Source organism: Myotis davidii, unplaced genomic scaffold, assembly GCF_000327345.1.
Source record: "Myotis davidii unplaced genomic scaffold, ASM32734v1 scaffold142, whole genome shotgun sequence".
Lineage (NCBI taxonomy): Eukaryota > Metazoa > Chordata > Mammalia > Chiroptera > Vespertilionidae > Myotis > Myotis davidii.
The window spans coordinates 1,480,403-1,486,945 of NW_006294400.1; the positions used below are offsets into that span (position 1 = coordinate 1,480,403).

The 6,543-nt window shown below is 59.8% G+C and overlaps 1 protein-coding gene across 1 annotated transcript in view; it reads left to right on the forward strand.

Annotated features, from left to right (window-relative positions):
• The first annotated feature begins 677 nt into the window (after window positions 1-677).
• ENG (endoglin) overlaps window positions 678-6,543 on the forward strand; it is a 20,454-nt gene continuing 14,588 nt past the window's right edge. Inside the window, exon 1 of the mRNA XM_015567060.1 lies at window positions 678-760. The gene's annotated coding sequence lies outside the window, so the exon portion shown is untranslated. The remainder of the gene's footprint in view (window positions 761-6,543) is intronic.

A 6,543-nucleotide genomic window follows, 5' to 3' on the forward strand; every position in this document is an offset into this window, starting at 1 on the left:
CACAGCCGCCTGCAAACCTGGGCCGCCCCCCTGCCTCCTCTTCCCCTGGGGCCCAGACACTCTCTGCTCTCCCTGGCCCGTGCCTCCTGGCCCCCTCGAGGCAAAGAGGGGACGTTCTGTGTTCCGATCTCAGATCTCAGCTCTCGCCTTCCTTCGGAGTGAACAGGACTGCATGCTGGGGTGCCGAACGCATGGCCCCCCCGCACAATTAGAGTCGCCAGGTGTAGCAAGTAAAATATAGGGTGCCCCATGACACTTGAGTTTCAGATAAACAGTGGAAAAATTTTAGGGGAAATACATGCCATGCAACAATTGGGTTATGCTCACCCTTCAAAAAATTATTCATTTTTTTACTTACTCAACTCTAACTGGGTGTCCTGCATTTTATCCATCAACCTTCCACCTAGGAGCACTGTGACTTCAGGCAAGAGACTTTTCCTTTCCGAGCCTCCGTTTCTTCATCTGTGGAATGGGTATAATGAGATCCACCTCGCAGGGTAGCTGTGAAGATGCAATAAAGCCCTTAGTCAACGCCAAGCACCCAGTAGGCATTCAGAAAGTGGGCGGCATCGTCACCACCTTGTTCTTACCTGGCCCTCTCTCTGCTTCCCTGACAGGTCTTGCAGAAGCAGTCCGTTGTAACCTACAGCCTGTGGACAACGAGGTGACATACAGCACAAGCCAGGCTCCTCGGGGCTGCGTGGCGCAGGTCCCCAATGCTACGGTGGAAGTTCACATCCTCTCCTTGGAGTTCCCGAGAGTGAGTGCCGCATGTCATGGCCGGGTGGGGACTTAGAGGCAGGCCCCGGCCAGTGGGACGAGGGGCTCTTCCTTGGGGCTGTCCCTGGAGCAGTGGCCGAGTCCTCATCGGGGACCCTGCCAGGAGTGAGACCCGACCATCTCACAGGGCCTGGAAAGGGGGCATTTCTGGGGCCAGCGTTGGGACAGTCCTCTGACCGTCACTCCAAGGCCCAGGTAGGAAGGGCTGGGTTTGGCCAGCGATCGAGTGGAGAAGAGCAGGTGGGCAGCCGAGTGGACCAGGTGAGTTGTGGTTCATGTGCCCCCGGTGCTGGGAGCTCCTCAGCAGACACAGCCCCGCTCGAGGCAGCGTTGACTTTGAGAAAGCTCTTTCCTCCGTGGAGCCTACATCTCCCTCCCTGGAATGTCCTTCTCCGAACACCTGTGGCCTGGCAAGCAGCCACTTGCAGACTGGCAGCCAGTAATGCCAGCATCAGAGACTCTCCCCCCGCCCCCACCCGATACCCTCCTGAGGCCCACCCCTGAGTTCTTCTAAGTCCCTCCGCATCACACACGTACTAAGTGTTCACTGTGTTAGGTACTGTGCTAGGCCTACTATGTACAGGAAGTGAGTTTAAAACCATGACGCATATCAAATCTCCCACGGGCCCATCTGGCAGGGTCTGTTATATGAACCCCATTTTTCAGAGGAGGAAACTGAGGCAGGCCTAGAGAGGTGAAGCAACACATCCAAGGCCAGAGTTCACACTAGATCCCCAGGGACTCCACGCCAGGCCGTCACCTGGCTCCCCAGAGGATCTCAGTGTTCAGGCGCGTCTGGCCGATGCGGCCTCGGGTCCTATAGCGATTTGATGGTGTCAGCTCAGAGTGAACTTGTGGCCAACTGGCCCCCGAAACTGTTAAGTTGCCCTGCGTTTGTGTGATGATAAGACAGTGCCCAGACCACCAATATCGGGGGGCCTGCTCCCCACCGCCCTGCCTGCCATGCGGACTGTGGGGCTCGATAATCCCCAAAGAGCAGATAGTGCCGAACACACGTTATGTGGTTTTCATGGCCATTGTAGTTTTTTTCAAGTTGGTGATGATGTGGAAAACGAGGTTGCCCTCTGCCAGTTCACTGTGCTTGTTCTACTGTTCGGGTCTCCGTGCCTCCTCTGGGTGACGGGGACCTCCCTCCTCCGCCTTAATCAATCCACAGTGAGCCAGAGTCACCTGCCCAGCACCCAGGTCTGTAGGAGGCAGACGTGTGGACAGCCAGCCAGTGTCCAGGCGATCGATGCTTCCTTGGTCAGCACAGGGCAGGGGTCCCCCCGGTGCTGTGGGGTTAGGGAGGGCTTCCTGGAGGAAGCAACAACAGTAAAGCGGCCAGAAGCTCACGAGAGAAGGAGGCGGAGGGACGAGCAGAGGATGCAGTGAATGCACAGGCAGGGAAGTGGCCGAGGCTGTGGTCGGCTTGTGGTTCGCTGTGGCAGGAGCAGACAGCTCGCCTCGGGGCAGGGCTGGGGAGATGGAACAGGCCCTGGCGTCGCATTAAGGAGTTTGGTCTTTATCCTGTGGACGGTGACAGTCATTGGAGGGTTTGCAGGGGAATGGCCGGGTGCCCCTGGAACTCAGGTCATCCGAGAGCTCACGACAACAGAACCTCCCTGTCACCCCCGGCCTCTTCCAGAGAGCTCAGTCCATGGGATGTCTGGGTCTGAGTCCAGGGGCCGGGCTGCAGGCTCCGGGACTGCCAGGCATGTGCATTGGAGGGGTAGGGAGGGAGCTGGGATTAGAGGGTTCGGGGCTCCAGTCCCGGATCCGTCACTGGCCAGCACCTCGTTTACTGCCTGACACGTTAAGGGGGCCCTTCTCCCCACTCTCCAATAGACGCACACTTCTCGTGCTCAGGGACTCACCAAAGAGGATCGGGGCACGGGATCCGGGCCACGGCCTGGCATATGCCCAATGGCTGTTGCATGTCTGAGCGAGTGAAGGAATGAAGACGCACAGGCACTGCCCTGTGACCTGATGAAGGGCGTAAGAGCATGGGCTCTGGAGCTAGATAGCCTTCAAATTGCACTTTGGCTCCTCCACTTATGACAGCGTGCCCTTGGACGGCTTTCCCACGGGGGATCTGGAGACCCTAGTCCCCCCTCCCAGGGGCCTGTGAGAATCCAGGGGGACAGTGCAGGCGACACACTGAGCGCAGGCCTGCCCAGGGCTGCCCGACACCCGGTGGCCGTGCTTGTTAGTATACCGGCTCCTCTCTGGGCTCTAGGTCCCCCTGTAAGTACCTCATGCTGCCAGGCCGGCTGCAGGATATCCTCCTGGAAAATCAAGAACTCAATGGGATCCCCAAAGGTTATTGCTATCAGGCAGCTGAGGCCGGGCTGTGCATCTACTTTCAGAGGGGGGACCTGAGGTCCAGCCTGCTGCAGCTCCCCCCCGCCCCCCCATGCTCCTGGCCTCCCTGCCCTGAGGGCCAAGCCCAGCAGTAGGTCTCACAGGTTCCCCCTGCTGTGACACCGAAGGGCCTGTGGCTTCCCTGGGCAGCACCTTCCTCCCCAAGCAGCACCCAAGAACGAACTCCCCAGCTCCATAGCCCCCCTGAACCAGTCCTTGCCAGGCGCCTGCTCTGTGCCTGGCCTGAGCTGGGCACTGATGGTGCCGAAGGAAAGCAGACCTGGGCCCTGCCCTTGGGCCACTTCTAGGCCAAGGTGGGTGTCACAGCCCTGGGACTGAGTGATGGAATCGGCGAGGGGGGACCGCGGCTGGAGGGGCTATGGACCCCGGGAGGACAAGCCCTGAGCGTGGAGGGAAGGGGACTTCAGGGAAACGGCTCCCCGTGTAGCCAGATAGAGAGGGAAGTCAAGGGCATTCCAGGCAGAGGGCACCGCCTGAGCAAAGGCTTAAAGGCAGGAGACACGAACTGGCAGCGGTCGCGTGGGTGGCGGCCATCTCAGCCTCCAGCCCACACTCTCCCGCCTACGGTCGGTTCTGCCAGCGTTGGCACAGCGACTGGCGTTCCCGTCCATCCCGCGTGGCCTCTGGATCCTCAGATTTCCTGTGCGTGGGCGGCACATGAATTGTGGCAGCCAAGAGCCTCAGGGAAGAGAGGTTCAGAGAGAGAGAGAGAGTGTTGGGGAGGTTTACAGGCAGACAAGGGGGCCGCTAGGCTGCGGCTCTATCTCGCTGGGTCCCCGAAGGGCAGGCCGGAGCCTGGGTTCCGGGAGGGGGCCCAGGGTCACATCCTGACCCGCGGAGACAGGAAACCAGCCTGGTGTCTCAGAGATTCCCGTCAGGCTGACTGTACGGATCTGCTGTCCTCCCAGCAGCCCCCAGGCAGCCAGGCCAGAGCCGGGACAGCCAGTGATTCACCCCACTTGCTGGTAATCTGGGGAGCAGAGCACGCCCCCCACAAGCCGATGGAACCTGCTGGGCTCTTGCACTGTCTGACTCTTGGCCTGCTCAGACAGATGGAGAGCAGGAGGGGCCCCAGGTTCCCCCAGAATGTCCTGGGAGGTCGTGCCCTCCAACCTGGGCAAAGGGGGATCCGCCCGGGCCCCACAATTAGACCCTCTCTGGCCCTCGTCCAGCTGTGGGTACCTAGGACTCCAGAGAGCCCTGCTCAAATGCACTGAGCCTACTCCCAGAGTGGCATGGGGGTGCTTCTCGTCCCATCCTCTAAGCCTTAGCGTCTAAGGGGACACAGCATGGCTGGTTAAGCTCCCCTCGACCTGAAGGCTGTCACGGTGACTATCGCAGGGTGGGAATGGCAGAGCCTGGGCATCCAAGCTGGGTTTTTCACGTGCGAACGTGTGGAGAGAAGGCGGTGGCCTGGTGGCCCGGGCCTGCCATTTGTACTCTTGCCCCAGGCCTTGCAGATATCAGGGGCAGGCTTGGTGGAGGGGCACCGTTTGGGGGTCAGAGAGGCTGGGCAGGGATGGCATCTGCTCTCACTGCTGTACCCCAGCTCAGGGTCAGCCGGGAAGAAATATTGGGAGGATGGATGGATGGACAGAGGGATGGACGGGTGAATAATGGAAGAAACGAGGGGAAATATACACACGTAAACATTCGCTGTTGGCCATTCCCGAGGGATGAGTGGTGTCCCGTGTCCTTCACTATTGGTTGTTTGGGGGTGTTCGTCTTGTTCTCTGCCAAGGTCTGAAGGACAGAGCTGTGTTTCCTTTCTGTCCCCCTTTGAGAGCACAGAAGCCTGAGCTGGGCCCAGTTTGGGCCCCTTGGACGGGCAAATGAAGTGGGGGTGCGGGGTGGGCTGACCAGGGGCCCTCAGTAGGGAAGGTAGCATATCTCCCGGGGGGGTTCTGGAAGCCCACCCTATGGCCACTTGGCTGGAGATCCCGACTCCCAGGTGTCAAACTCTGGAACCCCCAGGAGGCAGGATGGAATCCAGGGGCCACCCCGATCCCAACTCCTCCCTACACAGGTGGGGAGACTGAGGCTCAGAGAGAGGGTGCCACAGTGAGGTGTGACTGAGGCAGGTCCCAGTTCCAGCTACCTGCCGCCCACCTCCGCGCTGACCTCCGCAGGGCGCAAACCATGGCATCTCTGGACGAATGGGCAAGGAGGGAATCGGCGCGAGGGAAAGCAGCCTGCTACTCTGTGTAGGTGGGCACCGGACAACTCCCTCTGCAGGCAGAATCCCACTGAATCCTCGCAAGTCTAGGAAGTGGGCATATTGTTCAGCCCATTTTCCAGATCAGGAAACCGAGGCCCAGAGAGACAGAACTGCCCAGGGTCACTGATTTGAATTCAGATCAGTGTGGCTTTGACCCCTTCCCCTGCCAGCGCGCCTGAATGTACCATCTGAGTCTGCTGGGCTGGACAGAGGGACGTCTGGCTCCAATCTGCCCGGCTCCAGTCTGGCCCTAGGAGGGTGGGAGCTGCAGGCAGCCCCGAGGCTCCACTCCTAGAAGAATTGCTGGAAGCAACTTTCTATAAGTGGCTACTAGTACTCAGGGCCTCCTCACCGAAATCCCCCTTCCCGCCACCGACTGCCCGGCCAACAATGGCATCTGTGGGACACTGGCACAAAAATAGAAACGTGGTCTCCCGCCCACCCATTCAGGGAAGCGGCCGGGCAGACCCAGGCTGGCCCGGGTGGCAGAGCTGGGGGTAAGGGGGGCTGGCCCTCCCGCCTCGGCTAGGCTCTCGGAATTCCCAGGATGCCTTGGGAAGACGGGGAGCTTGAGGGTGGGGGGCAAGGCAGGCCCCTTTCTCGGCCTCTGGGCTCCGGGCGGGGAGGGAAGAGGGAAGTCAGTGTGCGTGTGAGTGACCGTGCCGATGAGTCAGGGCCACGGGCGGGAAATGTTTGCTGTGGAAACACAGCCTGGGTTTTTCTCGTCACCAGCTGAACTCAGCCAGGCCCAGGAGCTCAGGGACCCCGGGAGCCCCGCTTTCCAGCTTCCCTGAGTGTCCACACTGCTCGCTCGCGGTGTGGCCCTGGCCCATGACTATGTGGCCTCAGACCCCACCCCCTCCCGCCCCCCAAATCCACAGGGTGAGAGCTGAGTGGGGGTTTGGAGTGTGAGCTCTGGGAGAAGAGCTGAGTGTGATGACAAAGGTTCCACTTTTCTCATCCCCTCACCCTCAGCATGACCCCACCCTGACCTCCACTTCTCTTTTCTAAAAAAAAATACGTTTTTATTTATTTTTAGAGAGGAAGGGAGCGGGGGGGGGGGGGGGGGGGGGGGAGAGATCTAATTCAGTTATGTTCCATCAGCTCAGCCAGACAGCCTTGAAAAATATTAATAATTGGCAAAGATCAAAAGATTGGAA